At 35.8% G+C, this 19,732-nt stretch overlaps 1 protein-coding gene across 20 annotated transcripts in view; it reads right to left on the bottom strand.

The window, feature by feature from the left end:
- Nucleotides 1-19,732, bottom strand: part of PTPRK (protein tyrosine phosphatase receptor type K) — a 511,921-nt gene that overhangs the window by 282,244 nt on the left and 209,945 nt on the right. The gene's annotated exons all lie outside the window — the stretch shown is intronic.

Genomic DNA, 19,732 nt, shown 5'->3' with positions numbered 1-19,732 from the left:
TAGTTGGTAGGTAAAGGAAAGAATTCATGGATAAAAGCTTAAGCTGTTATTATTAACCACGTCTCACATTCCATCCCAAGCCATTTCCAAGCACCTCACCACCAGCATATTTGTAAATAATAGTTACCAGCAGCCTAGACAAGCCTGTGATCGGGCAGTAAAGTCTTAGTTAAGCACTGACTCCCCCCCGAGAGAGAAATCTTCTGATGTTCTTTATTATTAGCATTATTTTTTTGAATCATCTATCTGTACCAAATATCAAGGTTTAAAAAAAAATGAATAATCAATCTCGTCTCCATATCTTAAATCACTCTCTTCTCTGGCCAGTATTTTCTGGGCTTGCAGCAGTAAGGGCAGGGCTCCTTAGACTCATCCCAGGGGCCCTGGCACACAGCACAATGACGGGTGGCCCTGAAGCTTCTCAATGTCAGTGACATTTTAAAACACTGTTTCTATATGCCATTAGTGGCTTTAAAATGACCACTGTCCTCCTCCTCTTTGTGAATATCCTGTCAGGAAATTTCATCAAAGAAGAAAATAATACTACCTAATAAAACAGAAGTTTAAAAAAATAACTAGTAGTAGCACAATACTTTCAGAAAGCAATTTAAAAAGTTCATGAGCCATCCTTTCTGGGTTCAAATGCTATCCATGGGGAATTAAGGTCTAAGGAAATAATACAAGAGAAATTATATATATATATATATATATATATAGTTTAAGATAAAAAATATGGAATCAATGGGATATCTAAGTCAATGATAACATTTTCTCAAGCCATGTTGTCCAATCTAAAAATTACAATAACACAATAATGTCAAAATGAAGTGAAAAAACTTTATTATATTCAAACATTTACATCTTTAAATAGGGTATGATAGTGTACTTATACAATGATTAAAACTATGTGAAAAACATACTTAGAAAATCCACAAAATGCTAATATATTAATAATAGTTATGTTAGATGTTTGGGGCTTCGAATAATTTTTCAATCTATTTTCCATACATTTTTGTATCAAATTACTTGAATAATGATTTAAAAAAAATACTTTGCTTCTTAAGCAAATTAAACTTTTGGAGAAAAGTCTAGCTGATGGTGATTTCATATTTTGACCCTTTAAGAGGATTAGAGGAGGTAAAAGAAATCTGTATTTGGCCACGTTACAGCACAAAGCAGCAATTGTATCTCTACATAAATACAGAGGAAAGTTTGACATCATGCTGACCCCACTAATATGACCCACTTTGAGAACCCTGCAGAACTGGTCAGGGATCACATGGCCCACCCAAAGCCCAGCCAGCTGAGAGAGCCGAGCAGAGAACAGGGCATTCCCAGACGACACTTGTCCAAACAAGGCAAAGACAGAAGGTGAGGACTGAGCTTTAGGGTCTAGTGGCAAAGAAAACAATCTTCAGTCTTTTGTCTATTCAAAAATAATCTGTATTTTTTAATTAAATCTGTGTTTAATAAAAACAATATGACACCCCATTCCCCCAAATATTCCCTCCAAATGCATGTAAAAGGGAGTTCAGGAGGCCAGCAGGAAGGTCGTCTGAGGCTGAATTGATGATAAATCAGTTTTCCCTTAATTTCACATTTATCACCCCACTCTCCCACTTAAAAACCTCCAGGAACTCCCCAGTTCCTGGCACTTTAGTGGTGCAGAATCAGAGACGTAGTCTATTGAAATCCTATTTCCCATAATTCCCTCCCAGGGAGGAGAACTTTTAACCTCAGTGATAAAAGAATACCTCCCATCCACCTGGACACTAGGTGCCTACCAATTAAAACTCCTTATCTCTGCACTTATCATCCTACTGATTTCAAATCCACTGCACATCCCTCTCTATTTTCAATCTTAATAGAAGAAAGAGAGGTGCACAGCAGAGGCCATATACTTATACACCAACTCAATATTCTTATAACTCCCAAGCTTCTCTGATACACTAACAATCCCTACCAAACTGGATCTGCTATCTTTGTGTGTTTAGATGGAATCGGAACAGTACACTTTCCTACTTGTTCAAGGGCTACAAGAAATAGAAGGATGAGTTGGGGGCAGCGGGGTGGGGGGGAGGTAAGGCAGCATGCATAAACTAAGCAAAAAGAGAAGGAAAGTGATAGGAAGGAACTCCCTCTCCAGCCTTCCCTTTCCAGCCCATTGCTTATCTGCTGTGTTCTCAGTGAATCCATCTGACGCAGTGGGGGAAACACTAAGGCACCTTAGAATTGTATCTTGCTTTCAATTAAGAAACAGAAGTAGCACTCCTCCTTTCCTTCTTCCCTTAAGGGGAAAAATCTTTGGGATGATTTGTTTTCAAGAAAGTGTAATGCAGATGAACCACATCAAACTCTATAAAGGCATAAACACCTGCCTGGGTTTCAATAAATATTATCAGTCTGTCAACACAAGATAGAATTATGTAAGTCAATTAAGCTATTATATGAGTCACACTCATGCCAGAAGAGCTTGCTGTAATTTTTAAATAATGTTATCAAGAATCTGAGTTTGTCACTTGCTGGAATCCTAACTCCGTAGTTCACTGCCCTCTCATTACTCCCTAAGAGGCAGGATAAAGGGACAGAGGTTTAATGTGTGGATTTGGAATACTTCTTTAAACAGGAGAAGTTGATAGCGCATGCTTTACAATTTAATTTTATGCTACAGGCATGTTCATATTTTGATAAGGGATTCCATTTACATCAATCTCTACAAATTTATGTACTCAATGTATAAACATTTTAACATATGAATAATCCTCTATCCTAATAAAAAGACAGCATGGTCTTGCAAAATGGTGTGCTGAATACCCTCTCCAGCCCTACCTACCGCATAGGGATTACGTAAACATTAATTAGTATCGTGTTTCCCCGAAAATAGACCTAGTCGGTCAATCAACTCTAATGCGTCTTTGGGAGCAAAAATTACGGTAAGATCTGGTCTGATTTTACTATAATAAGACCAGGTCTTTAATATAATATAATATAATATAATATAATATAATATAATATAATATAATATAATATAATATAATATAATATAATATAATATAAATTTATGAAAAGAGTTTCACTGGTATGTAACCCATATAAGATATTTCTTCGTTGTCATATTAGTAATACTGCTTTTCTGGGGGAAATTTTTTTTTAAGAATGTGGTTTGATATGCGAACAATTCTTTGTTATAAATTCATAAACATGGCCTGTTACGGTAGGTGAAATAATTTTCAATGTTCTACTCCATAAGTTAATCATTACTAAATGATCATTTTTAAATATAGGAATATAGACTAAAAATAAATATATGGAAACAATATGCATCTTTACACAAAAATCAAAATCAATAGCATTTACTAGGAAAATAGACTAAACAGTTATAGAAATCATTAAACTGCCCTTGAAGGAAACAAAGCAGCAAAGAGCAACTCCAAAGATTCACTTGTTCTGTTGTATAGAATAAGCAGTTCCTAACAATTTCTCTGGTATCCACCCTTCACTTTTCTTTCACACTGCATTTCACATTTTAGGCCATTATTATTCCTGGACAACAGGAATAATAATTACAACAGCCCACTAATAAGTCTACCTGACTCTGTGAAGTGGCCTGTGGCCTAGATATGGCAAAAAATTTAATTTGCCTAAAGTAAGATTCTGAAGATATTCATTACAGGTAAATCTTCAGAGTGGGTCTCTTTTTTGTTTTTTAAACTGGCTGAAGCTCAAAATTCTCAGACTGGCATTCACAGCTCTTCACAATCTGGCCCCATTCAACCTGTTGTGTTCTCAATCTCTGTTCCAAAACTAATCTTAAATTCTATTTAGTTTGGACTTCTGCAAATCACTGACAAAGCCTACCTATCTCTCAACTCTCCAAACACCTTTGCAAATGTGAATCCCTATTCCTGGGAGTAAATCCTAGCAATGCAAATGCCTCCTCATTCTTAAAATATTTTCTACATCATGGTGATGAGATGCTCGCCTCCATACTCACTCTCCCTCATTCTTCACAGTGAGAGCACATATCGTGCACTAATAACACACTACTTTTCATAGGCTGACCTATATGTGTGTGTTCTGAAGAGGTGGAAACTCTGCCTTTTACAGGTTGGGGCCTTATATGGTCTCTGCTTCAATGAATGGTGTCGAATGCAACAATAAATGTTTCTATTTTTCAACAATACTTCTAAAGTGTATTCTCAATTTCACTTGAGTTTGGAAGGACAAAACACAATGACCTACTTTTGAAAATCTGTGTATTTATAGAAAAGACACATTCACAGAACATTTTATAAAGTATATGATGTTTATAGTTATTGTTCATAATACATACAAAGTAGGTCAGAAGCATCATCTTCTCTTTAAAGCTAAGGAAGGTAGACTGCACATATTTCCCTAAAACTTCACCATACGATTATTCAACAGGACCGCAGGCTATTGTTTCGTGCTTGGCTGGTAAGTATGCGGGGTTTGTTTTGGATTTTTCTTAATCTTATTTTTGGTATTAAAGAACTGCCACCAATTAAAAGACACCATGGAAAGTACATTAAATAATATTTTATTAAGTCCTGAGGTATGGGCCAGGCACTGTGCTATGCAATAAAGTTGAATATTATTCTTTCTGAGATTACATACCAAGACTCTTTATTCATTCATATGCAATACCAGGAGGAATATAATCCTCTTCTTCCTTCCAGAATTTTACAAGAACAGCTAAGAATTGATTCTTGCCACCCCTTTGCAAATGTCGCAAACCATATCACTATCCTGAAGCCACATTTGTCACTGTCTGAGAATCTCTGACAATTCTAACATTAAATGTCATAAACCAAAGTGAAGAACATTGAGCCTATTCATTGCAATCCTGGGTAATCCTCAAACACCAGAGGCTCCCCCTTCGTTTTCACAGTTCTGCCTATTCTCAATGTCTCCATTCCCCACAAACAACCAAACCAAACAAACAGACACCTGTTCCACCCATGGAAGATCCTATTGTAAAACTCTTCTCTGTGTGGAATCCAGAGTCACCTACTTCTTGAATGCTGCTGAATATCTCAACCCATCCCCAGGTGAAAACTGGGCTCCTGCCGAACCTCTGGTGTGCATACCCCCTTCCCACAGCAGAAAGAAGGAGCTATGCCTTTTTTCCTCTGACTGCTTTTAAACTGTTCTTTTTCTCACTGGAATTCAGTAACTTTATTATAATGTAGTACCTTAGTGTGGTTTAATTTACATTTAATCTGCTTGAAATTCTGTGCTCTTGATCTGTGGGTTTATAGTTTTCATCAAATTTGGAAAATATTTAGCCATTATTTTTCAAAATATTTGTTCTTCTTGTCTTGTAGGACCCCAATTACACATTTTAGACTATTGATACTGGCTCACAGCTCACTGAAATTCTGTTCATCGTTTTTTGCATTTTTTTTCCTCTTTGTTTAATTTTTGATAGTTTCTATAGCTGTGTATTAGAAGTTCCATTTGGTGTACCATGGTATCCGCCATTCCTCTATCATGTTCATATTTCCCTCTGTCTCTTGAGCATATAGCACATGTACATATAATAACTTTAACATCTTTGCTTGAAAATTTCATCCTCTCGGTCTTTCCTGGGCATGTTTCTATTAATTAATGTTTCCGACTACTAGTTATAGATCCTATTTTCCTGCTTCGTTGAATGCAAGGTGATTTTTTATTATATGCTAAACACTGTGGACTTTACACTGTTTGGTGCTGGATTTTGTCGTATCCTTTTAAAGAGTATTGAGCTTTTGCGGCCCAATATCATGCATGGATCAATATGATCCTCTGAAGGGTTGATTTTAAGTTTTGTTACTGTGGTCCCAGAGTAGACTTTAAAATAAAGCCAATTCACTCTTTTTCAATAAGGCAGTACCATTCTGAGGACTCTACCCAATGTTCTGCGCAGTGCGAAGGCTCTCCATCCTGCCTGTCGGGAATGAAAATTAATCCTAGCTCTGAACGAATTCCGAATTTGTCTTGCTCCTTTCCGGTGGTTCTTTAACCTACATCTCACAGAGTTTCACCCATGTATGTTCTCATTTAAAAGGACCCCATCTGCAAATTTCTGGAGCTCTCTCTTTCTATGCATCTGTAGTCTAAATTGTGTCTCCTTTAATCTTATCACTTATTCAAGTTACCTATTTTAATCCTATAATTCAGACCAAGGTAGGAAGTTAGAACAGGTTAAGGAAATCAGGGAAACTGCTTTGCATGCCTACTCAGTAGTAGAACCTGAAATTAATTCAAAGCTTTTCCCGTTGTGTCCTGAAGCCATCAGGGATCTGAATGTTCTAATCTCTCTGGGCACACGCTACCCAGGATATTGCTTAATTTATTAATAATGACCTATACCACTCTTAAAGTAGAATATTACTGCAAATTTTAAAACACTGTGAATGGCATATTTTTCATTCTCACTGCCTCCTACCCCAATTTGGGACTCACAGACATCTAGGGGGGAAGTGAATATGAAGATAGAGCTGAATGGGTTTCTAAAAGCATGGCAAACATTGGAAAACCATAGCAAAATATAACTGACTGATGGAGCTTTCAATAATGTAGCTATCGTAGATATCTATGTAGATTTCAAAGTAGATATAAAACCTCAGGCAAATATAGCATGGGAGGGGAGTGTAAGTAGACCTATAAGGTGAGGTGTGGGGACAGAGCCCCAGAAAGCAGTTTCCAGGCTCTCAGCCTCACATAGAAAGGTGCTGGCTTAGGTAATAATTGGCCATCAACTGTGATCAGATGGCCATCAGCGGTGGCTAGTTGGCCGTCAGCTGTAACCTGTAAGCCACTGGCCACTAATATAACTGCTGTGGCTACGCTAGCAGAAGAAAATAGGGGCTAGCAAAAGCGGATTGCAGAGAGGTGGAAGCCGCCGGCGAGAATATAGTGATATGACTCCCCTACTTATGGCTCCATCGGTGTTCCTTTTTGACCTCACCATGTCCTGCATTCTTATGTGGGGAGCGGGAGGAGAGACCCCGCTGGACGCCCTGCACGACACATGGCGTAGTCGGCAGGATACGGTGCTGGCCAAAGCTTTCCGAAGGGCAGTGGAGCAGTTTGTGTGTATGAACACTCGGTCTCAGGAAGACCAGGAGGAACAGTTGCATGAAAGCTGGACCCCCATGGAGGGGTGGGAAGACGTGGACGGTTCCCCAACCAGCAGAGGCCGGAGAAAGCGAAGGTTGTTGCAGCCCTGTGGGCTGGGAAGTGCTTGCTGATGCAGCCTGGATGCGGGACTTGTCCCAGGAGGAAACACTTGCTGAGTCTTCCTTGGGAGATGAGGGTGAGGCCAAGTTCGTCCCTCACCCCCAGGACAGCACTGGCGAATGACTACGGACTATGGGGAATTGCCCACAATTCTCACCACCTCAGCTTCCCCAACTCTAATCTCAGTCTCCTCCTCTCAGTGAAAATGCTGGACTCCGTTTAGGTTCCCCTCCCTGTTTCAGGCTTGGATCCTACCTATGACTATAAACGGGGACAATCTCAGAGATCACCTCATTCTATCATGGATCATAGTCTGTGTTGCCTGTTGTCCAGTTTCTGAAAACTCGCTCAGGAGGACAACACTGGAAACAGTTAATCCTTCATGGACAACAACAAGCTTTCTCCCAAGAACGATCATGTAAAATTCCCTCTCTGACTACCAATGCTATATTTACTTTAAACTCAAGAGTCAATCATCTAAATTCCTCTCTTTTGTGTAATCTTGACTCCTTTGCACCCCCTGTTCCTCAAACTTACATACACAGTAAAGCCTCATCTCAAACTTCATTTAAAAAAATGAAAGATATCTGACACTACTTCTTTTAACTTCTTGCCATATCAAGCTATAAATTTCTGTGTTAATCACTATTTTTACTAGTTTCCACCATTCTTGGAAGATGAGAGGATCTCACTTTTTTATGACCAACTTGATGGCTTTGACTACTGGCTTTCCTGGATCTCATTCCTTCTGTCATTGATTTCTTCTGTGTCTTTAACACTTCTTTTCTATTCGCTCTTTTCCCTTAGCCTTTTATAAATGCACTCAAGTACTCAGTCCATTTTTAAAACCCTTCATTTGATCATGATTATCATGTGGCTACTGTCCAAATATACTTTTCCAATCCAAATTTTCACATTCTACTTGCTTCCTGAATTTTATAATCTCCAACTACTTTAACAACCTACTGAGAGTGGGATTCTTCACCCAAAACCCTACTAGAGCCTTTCTCACTGAAGCAAAATGTCTAATTATTGAATGCAAAGATCATTCTTCAGGGTCTGTCTCTGTGATAGTTTGCTTCTTGACCCTTGACTGCCTTGGCTTCCACAACACGGATAGTTTCTAGCGCACTCTATATTCATTGGTTGTTCTTATTTTAGGTTTTTCTTACGTATTTCGTAAATGTAGATGTTACTCAAAACTCATTTCTTGGCCTTTTCAATTCTCTCTCTCTATACATATACATACAGAGAGAGAGAGAGAGAGAGAGAGAGAGAGAGAGAGAGAGAGAGAGAGAGAGAGAACCAAAAAAATTATACACATTTTAAGAAAGGAAAAAACTGTATTAAAATTGTAATACTCAATATATACTGTTAACAAAAGATGAATACAAGTCATGTGTATACATTTTCTTGGCACTCTGGTATATATAATAAATTGATGCAAAAGTAATGGTGATTTTTGCATTTATTTTTAACTTTTAAATCGCAATTACTTTTGCACCAAGCTAATACAAACACAAACATGCACACACCTTTTAGGTCAGGCTTCTGAACTTTCTTTATCATCAATATGTTCTTGCCCTTCATTTAGTTTCAACCTGAATTTCATCTCCAGTGATTCATTCTTTCTCCCATCAAATGTATGTCCACCGTCACTATAACCTAGACCAGTGGTTCTCAAAGTGGGGACCCTAAATCATTTACATCAAAACCATCTAAAATATGTGCTATAAATGAACATTCCTAGGTACTGCTGAATATCTAGTGAGTCACCATCTCTGTGGTAGGGCCCCTCGCATCTGCATTTATAACAAGTAAACCAAGCAGTTCTTAGGCACCTCTGACGTGTACAAACCACTGGTGTAGACTTTAAATTCTAGATATTCCTGTTCATGTCAGAGTTCTGGGAGCTGCGTCTACTTCAAGGTACATAAATATGCAATTATATTGCCTCACTAGATATTTCAGTCAACATTAACATTACACCAAATACAAGTTATTAGTGATGAACTAATAGACATTAATTCATTGTTCATTTTAAGTGAGACTCTTCTAAGAAATGAGCTACAAATCAAGTTTATAAAATCCATGTCCAGTCCGAGTTCAAAAGGTTGAAATAGATTGTCTGACTTAAATAGTTTAAATCACCCAAAAGTTCAAAGTACTTCAACAATGCACTTGATTCTCTATTATTGTCTAATCAATACAATGACATTAAACTTCTTAAGAAGTCATGCGGGTTTTTTTTTTCTTTTTTTTCAGCAATTGATTCTGTAGCCCTATACCTTTTAAACAACATACTTGAAGGTTTTAACAAGAATTCTCTAAGGTCTTTTTCCTTCCTTTAAAATTATCAGTCTCTTACCATATATGTAAATACAAAAAATTGGACCTGTTTCACCTCAGTATACTTATATAGAAATGGAATAAGTTTTGGAAACTTATTCTAGGGTTCTATATTAAAATTAATTTGGCTTTAAACACAGCATAAATTGTTAGGTATTTTATAGTACCATAATTCGAGCACAACTTCAAGGACTGTCAAACAACATTATTAATTTAAGAGTTTATTTTTCATGCATAAACGTTGTGTTGTGAAATAACAGCACTATGTTTAGTAACTCAAGACAGTATTATTAAAAGACACTTGATTTGTGAAGCAGTAACACAATCAGATGGAGAATCATTCAGTTTTATGATTTTCACAATTGAAAAAGAGGCTGCTAAACTGACCGAAAAAAAGATGGGGGAAAAAATAAAATATTCATATGAATCCAGATCAGATACACTTCCTTGGCTATAAAGGCACAACTTTTTGATATCTACTCTAGGATTATCATTTGTTTCACTTCAAATACAATGTTATAGAGAGCAGATTTGCATTCTCAGATGAAGAAAAATGCTTATGAATTTCCATTAAACATTAACACTTTCCGCCATCACCCAGATTGTTTCAGTTGTTGGGGGGTTATAAGACTAAACAAAACAAGAACAAAAACACAGAGCTACACTGAAATGCACAGAGGAAGAAAGCCCAATTAACCCACTTTTCTTCATGGTTATTTCTAGGGCAGTGGTTCTTGAAGCCTAAGTCCAGACCCACAGCAGTCAACATCCTCTGGGACCCTGTTAGACATGCAAATTCTTGGGTTCTCCCCTATTCCGAATGAATCAGAAGCTCTGGGGCCCAGCCATCTAGGTTTACCAAACCCTCCAGGTATTCTGAAGGCTGCTCACATTTGGGAACACTGATGTGCGGTTGAGTGGAACAGGAGCGTTAAGATGTAGGATAGAGAATGCGAAGGGCCATGAAGAATTCTACATATAAGTGATTTAAGAATTCTACATATACGTGATTTAATGTTTTAAGCTCTCAAAATTTCTAACGTATTTAAGACTCTCTATATGCTCATTAGTATAAAACCAACACATCTGAAACTCCTAATCACCAGCAAATACCTCTGAAGACTGATTTGGCAAATATCGAGCACAATAAGAAATTGAGAGTGTAATAGGAAAGGCAATGCAGGAAACAAGAAATAACAGCTCAAACCACTTACTGAATTCCTACTACCATGTTTCCCCAAAAATAAGACCAGGTCTTAATATTAAGGTTTGCTCCAAAAGACGCATTAGGGCTTATGTTCAGGAGATGTCATCCTGAAAAATCATGCTAGGGCTTATTTTCCGGTTAGGACTTACTTTCGGGGAAACACGGTATATACCAAGCATTATACAAGGCATTTAAATACACTTTATTTTTTTTTGTTGTTGTTAATCTTCACAAGTCTCACTTTACAAATGAAGAAACAAACTAAAAAGTCAAGTGTACTAGGCAGAACAATGCTCGGCAAAAATTATTTACATACTAATCCCTAGAATATGTGACTACCGTGTTTCCCCAAAAATAAAATCTAGCCAGACAATCAGCTCTAATGCATCTTAATACTGGTTAAGTAAATTTCACCAAATCTTTAGTTTCCTTCTTTATAAACAAAACATAATATTTCACTTCATCCAATTGTTGTGAAAATCAGAGGAGATATGCAAAGTAAACATATCAGATAGATAAAGCAAAGGTAGCTGTTATTATAATAATGATTCTGTATTTCAGACTTTCATAAATCTTTCCTTTTTTTTCCTTGATTGAGACTTCTGAAGCCTACCTATCTCATGACAGAAATAAACTACCTAATAAAATTTTAGGGAAAGCATAACTCAGACCTTTTCCACAGCAACATACCAGATCAAAATAGTTTACCATAAATTATCTGAGTTACAAGTTGTTGGCTCTACTAAAATTAAGTAACGATAATAATTAAACTATATGAGGAAAGAGGAGTTATCCTACTGACTGAAATAGAATTCAATTCAGTTGAACAATCTTTTTGTGACTTCCTTGCACTCACAAGAAAACGCAGAGGAGATGCACAAATGGAAAGCTGACTCAGTTCCCTGCCCCACACTGTGATCAGATGGATTTGAGCAGACAATGCAACTGAAAGAATCTCAGAAAGCCTATTTGATATCCTAGTGAGGCGGAGACTTTGTGCTCGTAGGTGTAGATAATATATACTTTTTAATCCTTGCTCTTACATGTTTCCCAATCTCCACAATATTACATAGTTTCCAGAAGGGCAATGAAAAATCTTTCTATTTCATACATTAGTATAATAAGTACATTCCTTAAATTTATTTTGCAATTTTAGTTCATTTTACTAAATTTCAGTATATATAAACATACACCACCTTAAAAAGAGACAATAAATGTTTGCTGTGCATGCAACATGGGCAAAGCATTATGATATTCCTAATCCTGGTGTTAACCATCAATATTTCTAGGGTGTCCAAAATTGATTAAATGACAGCCTTCCCTCAAGACACACTGTTCTCCACACTTCTCTTAGTATGATGTATAAAGAAATCCCTCACCTTTTTCCTTTCTCCAGTGCACCCTAAATTAGAAATGCCGTTTGATGTCTTTTTCTCTTCCATCACTTGAATTACTAAGCTGGTCTTTGGAGGGTGCCCATAGTTTTCACAGACTCTAACTTCTTGTTTCTGTCTATAATTAGTGAATTCTACAAAAACCTAACTGCATTTTTGCATACTGTTTTTTTTAAGTCAATTTACTAAATTAAAGTTTGGGGGCAAGAAATAAAGCTTATTGCATATCATCTCTCTCATTTTGGTAAATAGAGAATATATTTGAAAATAATCTGAAATATACCTGCAGTAACAAACAAAATTTTAACATTTAGCTAAGTATAACATTGGCTTAGCAACCAATATTTGCTTATCCGCTATGTGGTTTAAGACAGGCTAAATGTAGAGTTTACATAATATATGTATTATATTCTGCTCTGCTTTATCTTTAATTAAATTAAGTTTCATTAAATTTATGACTGTAGAAATTATTGTAATTTTGAAAATATGAATACATGACAGAGGGCTTACCATCTGAAAAAGAAGACAGAGACCTTTGGAAACAAAGCCAGAGTCATTAAAACATACATTTATGCAGAATTACAATATGAAAGAGGAAGTATATAATACCACATATAAACAAGTAAATAATTACATATGTAATTTCATTATATTATATGGAAACCCTTAAGTTATTGGATTTTCTTTCACAAGTTAACCACATTAGTTTAAATTTGAGGCAGACTACAAAAAACTATGTGCGTATCACCATATAAATATTTTTGAACTACTATTCTTCAAATTTAAAATAATTTAATAAAAACTTCATGTTATCAGGTTATACTTACTGTTTAAAAAGAAAAAATAATCCAAGAAAAATGATAGCTCAGAAAAATGAAATGTACACTATCTTTAAGGAATTAATCATTTTATTAAACAATAATCATTTATGTACGCAACTAGGGGATTTCCGCAAAGCCATTTAAGTCACAATATAAACAAGAGCACATAGATTTTACGTAGGAAGGACAGAGTAGAGAAGGTGGAATGGGTATTTTTATATTAATGTGCACTCAAATCTATGTTCAGTGAACAATACATAGTCTGCACTAACTTTTAAGATTCAACATGATTGGACTAGGAGGTCTACTGCTTCAACTAGGCTGCTTCGAGGTTCATTCAAAGACAACCCCTTCCATCTCCCTTCTCCAAAGATCAGTTCATTAAAATAAGACAGGGGAAGATAACCCAAGACAGAAAATAAGTTCAGAAAGGACCACTTTAGGGCAATGCTTCCGCAGTGTGGTCAGCTGCCGCCTGGCCGCATCCACATCACCTGGGCATAGAATGCAGAGACTCAGGCCACACCATATCCTGATGGAATCCGGAATTCTGGGAGTGGTGCCTAGGGACATGGGTTTTCACCATCCCTCCAGGCAGTTCTATGCACAGCAAAGTTTTAGAAGCACTGTTCTAGGACAGAGGTCTACAAACATTTTCTTAGAGTGGCTTTGCGGGCAGTATGCTCTCTGTCACAACTACTCGACTCTGCCATTGTAATACAAGAGCACCGCAAACAACGGGTAAAGGAATGAGCATGGCCATGTGCCAATAAAGCTTTACTCATGGGCACTGAAATTTGACTTCAGGCAATTCTCATGTGTCATGAAATATCCTTCTTTTCTTTTTTTTTACCCATCTATTTAAAAGTGGAAAAGCCATTATTAGTTCACAATATAAAAAACAAAGACAAACAAACAATAACAAAAAAACAGGCCATAGGCCACATTTGGACACAATTTGCTGACCTCTGCTGCAGGATATGGAAAATCCATATGGCAGGCATGAATTATAAGTATCTAGCAAGGTTCACATAAAGCAAGAATTTTTTTAAAAAACTTGGTCCTAAGGTGGGGAAAAAAAATGATTTATTTTTATATAGTGATTAACAGGAAAGACCTAGTAGTAAAAGAAATGATATACTCACACCAAGTCAAAGAAATGTGTAAAAGATGGGCAATGTTAATTAAGTGGGGGAAATGACTTGGATTATAAAAAAAATAATAATAAATAAGGCAACGAGCGCAAATCTGATCATAGTAGGAAGTTTTCAGTCTTGCTTCTCTTCCTCAACCTAAACCCGAATATTAGCTCTAGCAAATCCAAATGAGTAATCTTAGGCAAATTAGTTTCCACATCTGCCAATTAAGTTGATTATTTTAAATACATTTTAATTCTCCAAAATTATACTTTTAGGATTCTGAAAACGAGGCATATGCAGAGCCAATAAACCTTAAACCTCAGGACCCTGTAAAGTCTCTTGGCAATTCCATAAAGCGCCAGTAGGCTACACTGTAGCAATAATTTATAGCACACCTGTTATAAACATTAATTTTAAAAAGTTTGAATTTACATCCTTATAATGTGTGTGCTAAGAACATGAAAAACAAATTCACCAAAATCAAGTTTCTCCCCTAATCAGAAGCTTCCAATGAATCTCCAATGCCCTGAGTAAAAGTCAATTCCATCCAAAAGTGATTTGACCCAACCCCCTTCTCAGACTCACCTTCTTTTCTTCTCTACCCGCTCACTGCACTCAAACCCTAGAGACCTCCACAACAGCTTCTCAACTTGTTTCCAACATATGCGCTTTGCCCTGGCTTTTCCCTTACCTGAAATGCTCCCCTGGCAGATATCCACCTATCTTATACCCTCAACTTCTTTACATCTTTACCCAAGAGCCTTTAGGGAAACTTGCCCAGACTATTCAATGTAAAATGACAAAATGACCCTGCTCATTAACCTTCAACAACCCCCTCCACCATCCTGCTCTATTTTCTTTTCCATAGCTGTTACTATAACAGCTTCTTGTCTTCATATCATATTAGTTGTTTAGTATTTGTCTACTATTACACTCCGCACCCCAACACAAAGCTTCTTCAGAGTAGTGATTTGTTTCTTTTATTCACTGGCACACTAAGTACCTAAGAGAGTGACTGGCATGAAGAAGGCCCTTGAAAAATATTTGTTGAATAAATGAATTAATGTTTGCCTTAATAAAATGTAAATATTACTACTTTTTTAAAATACAACATGAAAACATAGCAATTGTATAAATGCAAAAAATAGCATCATTTGAGACACATCGATCTTTCCCAAAATAACAATGTTTTACTCCCATTATTATTTTCAGATCTGAAAATTACAAATTTTCATGTAAATTTTCTCAAATGCCCTGATATATAGTGCTAAGTACAAAAAACCAAAATTGTATTTTCCATCACCTTCCTAATATTTTAAAGATGTTGAATAAAAGTATGTATCACATTCAAGTATGGGTAAATTTTATGTTTTGTTATTTGCTTTAAAATATAAGACAAAACATAAGTGATTACTAATGTTAAATACAAAAGCACATTATGATTTCAGCATATAATATGCATATTTTAAAGTACAATTTTACTTAAATTTTACTTAAATTTTAAAAGCAAAGCCTTTTTTCTTCTTTTTGGAAGAAACCACAACTATAAATACACACCTACTATAAATACACTTTATATATTTTTTCTTAATATACAAATTCTTTGAGTCCACTTTAGGTTAGAGAATTATCATTGCTGATATATTCTCTGATAACTAGACTGTTTTGTTTTTACTTCTGGAAAACTGTATTATTTTATTCTTCTTTAGGGATAAAGATATAATCTCAATGATTTATGTTCCTGATCTATTTAAGCTAAAATAAAACTATTTATACTCATTGTCTTCCCTCTTTTGTAGCATATTCAAAAATGTCTACCAAGAACGGCAGATAACAGATTAAAAAGAACAAAAAAACAAAACAAAACACACCAAAAAAATCATCATTTTTATAGGAAGCTAGGGGTAAAAATGGAGCATCTCTGCCCTGGAACTAATTGCCCTCCAGTTCCTGGACAGTAGTCCCCCATTATCTACTAGACACCCACCCTCCCATCCCATGGATGCCTGATACCAAGGATAATACCAAACCCTATACATACTGTTTTTTCCCATACATACATAAGATCGAGTTTAATCTATAAATTAGGCACATAAGATATTAACAATAACTAATAATAAAATAGAAAACTTACTACAATATAGTGTAATAACAGTTATGTGAATGTCTCAAAATTGTACTATATTTACCTTTTCGCTTAAAGCAAGCACTTTATGGCTTGTGTTTGGCATATACAAATTGCTAACATCACGGTCCTTGCACTTTGAGTCCATTAGTAAGTGAAATCAGGGTTACTTGAACACAAGCACTGTGATCCTGCTCCATGGATCTGATAGTCAAGATGGTGGCTACTACGTGACTAGTGGGCAGAGAGCATATGCAACATGGATACACTGAACAAAAGGATGATTCACATCCAGTGCGGATCTGGGCAGGAAGGGAGTGAGATTTCATCAGGCTACTCAGAATGGAAGGCAGTTAAAACTTAGTATATATTCTTAAAATTTTCCATTTAATATCACAGAAAGCAAAATCACAGATAAGGGGTCTACTGTATTTACTCCATTTACTCAAAACATGCGTTTGAAAGTTCATAAACTCCCTTTATCTCCTTGGAGATTTCTGCAGGATTTCATGTCCTTATCATTTCCTTTCTTAAAATGTTCTCTTACCTTAGATTTCCTGTCACTCAATTTTATGGTTTTCCCATAATTCTTTGTATCTCCCTTTTGTCTCCATGGCAGTCTCAACTTACTGGATTCTTTTACAGATTACCAGAAGTACTGGTGCCCCGCTTCTTACTCTATGTAGTCTCCCTGGGCATATTAGCTGCCTCTGCGCTCTATCAGCATCTTCACGCTGATATCTTCCAAATCTGTTTGTCCAATTAAGACCTTTTTCCGGACCTTTAGAATATCCAAACTATGAGTCACCTCCACATGGATGTCCTAGTCATCAAAATCAGCATCACACACACACATACACACACACAGACACACACCCACACACATAGCCTTCTCTCAAATAACCCATATCTTAATAAAAATATCATCTTACTCTACTACTTAAAGAATTAGAAAACAGGAATCACCTCTGCCTTCTTTCTTTAATGTCACATGCCAAATCAACTTTCAATTCCTATCAATTCCATCTCCAAACCACTCCTAAAAATCAAGTGATTTCATTCAAGTCTGCACTATCAGTGGCATATTTCAGATCCTCCATCTCTATCTCTGACCGGAACTACTAAAAGAGTTTCCTAAATTGGCAGGTAAATTCCAGTATTGAATTAGCCTGCATTCCCAACTAGATCTTTTAAAATTAGTCCCCTTTTCTGGTTAATTGAACTCTATCTCTGGATGTATTGGGAATTTTTACTCTGGGTCCCTATTACTGGTGTTTCTTTAAGGAGTAGATGTCTCTGTTAGTCTACAAGAAGATGCCCTTGGTGGGTGAAGAGGGATATGTGTGAAGGTGTCCTTATGGCTGAAGAGTGAGACAGAAAATAAATACTTGGAGATCACATCCATTAGTGTATTCACCCCACCATATTTCTCATCGGTTCTCTTCCATGCCACTGCCTGGGTTACTTTCGTAATAAAGTGATTTAATATGGGTAGGATACCATTCAATATTCACTCATATTACTCTGTCATAAATCACGGATTCTCAACATAGAAATGACTCTTTATTAACTCAAGATGTTAACCTAATCTCTCCGCTAAGTGATTTTTCTTCAGCTAGAAAACTTAAGTTAAAGCTGTGGCATGAAGATTCATTACTTAATTTTATTCCATTAAAATAAATTGTTCAAGCAAATTTATCTTTCTAAAATGAAGTTTTTCTTTAATACATTTGGGCTATTTTTACATAGAATTTAGAGAGCATAATATTTCTACTATTATTGCAGTTCCAAGAGACGATTACCTCAATTACAGCACTCATTTAACAATTACTTGAAGCCTACATACCTGTTGAAACAACAGAGTTTACCATCAGAAAACAAAAGCTGCACTGTAGTCAAAATAAAACAGTCACAGAAGATCCGATCACAGCCCTGACTTACGCAACTCTGGAATATTAAAATTACTATGAAGTGTGTTCCATATTTTGCCTGTGGATTACTTAAAAAAAAAAAAAAAAAAAAAAAGAACTAAGCAGTGCCAGTGCCTTCTGCTCTTCAAAGGTAAACTAGAGGTGATGTAAGAGCTCTTTCCACATAATCTTGCCAAGCAAAACCGAAGTTTAATACTAAGAGAAACACAACTTCTTTATGATAAAAAATGTTTTAGGATAGCCCTCAAAGTATTAAGTTTTATTAAATTAGTATCACAACTAAAGATAGATAGCAGCAGCATTTAACATCAGGGAGTCAAAATGTTACCAAATATATTTTAATTTTTTTTCACTATCCCATGATTTGTTGTATCATATAGAGCAAGTAATTGCAATAGACACAAATGAAAAAAACTAAAATTATACAAACACTTTTTGTTTGACTTTAAAGAGAAAAAAGTTATTTGATCATGAAATGAACAAAATGACTGAGTTATCTTGAAAATAGCTGAAGACAGAAGAAATCATGGCCAAGTCAGACAATACCTTTCTGTGTGACACGCACAGATTTTGTTGCCTCTGTAAACCTCCAAAATCAGAGGGTTGGATAAAACAATCATTAAAGCATTTCAATTTAAAACACGTATTAACTCTACCAATTGATAAGGTTAAAGCCCATCTATACCTCTATTAGAAATGTGACTGTGCACAAAGAAAAGCATTTCGAGATTCATTTGTTCAAAAGAATTGAAAAGAATATTAAATTCCCAAGGAATTCATTATAACATAAAATCAGTATATGTTCCCTAGTCCTGCTAAAGGATAGTAACAGGCCAATAATCTAGAGGGGAAAGATAAGAAATCTATGTGTTATAAAAATAAATAAATAAATAAATAAAAAAAAACTTATGAGAAACAAGTCATTCTAGGTCACCATAGCAGTTTACTTTAAGGAATGAATTAGAGAGCATGCCTCTATGTCTACTTTGCTGTTTCTGTAACTTTACTTAAATAAAATTGTTTCTGAATACAAAAATAGCTATTTATTCTACTTATCTGCTGAGAGTTCTCTTCTTGTTTTCTATTAAGGAGACAAACATAAAGTTTGAAAAACATGAAAAGAAAAGTTGATATGCCTGTTAGAAGACTGTTTTAAACCCCTTTTCAGAGCCACCATTTCATTGATTTATCACAGTCATTTTGGTGCAGACCGATTAACAACTGAAATAAAGTTGACTAATGGAGAGACTTGAAACAGATTTCCCCTTGTCTTTTCTTTTTTTTCTTTTTTATTTTTTCCTACCTTACAGGAATCACCAAAGAATAATGGATTCACTTTCTGATCATTAGTAACTTAGAGAATTTAAAGTTTCCTTTTCTCCATTGCCTTGAATAGTTCATCTAGACATTTTCACTATTACTTGGTCTGTTTATAGGAAATGGAAAGGGAAGAAAATCATCTACTAGAATGTGGAAGTATTATTTCTATAGATATACTGAGAAATTTTTAAAAATGCAGAAGAA

Source organism: Rhinolophus hipposideros (genome assembly GCF_964194185.1).
Source record: "Rhinolophus hipposideros genome assembly, chromosome: 3".
NCBI classification, from domain to species: domain Eukaryota; kingdom Metazoa; phylum Chordata; class Mammalia; order Chiroptera; family Rhinolophidae; genus Rhinolophus; species Rhinolophus hipposideros.
This window is presented reverse-complemented; position numbering and strand designations above follow the sequence as displayed.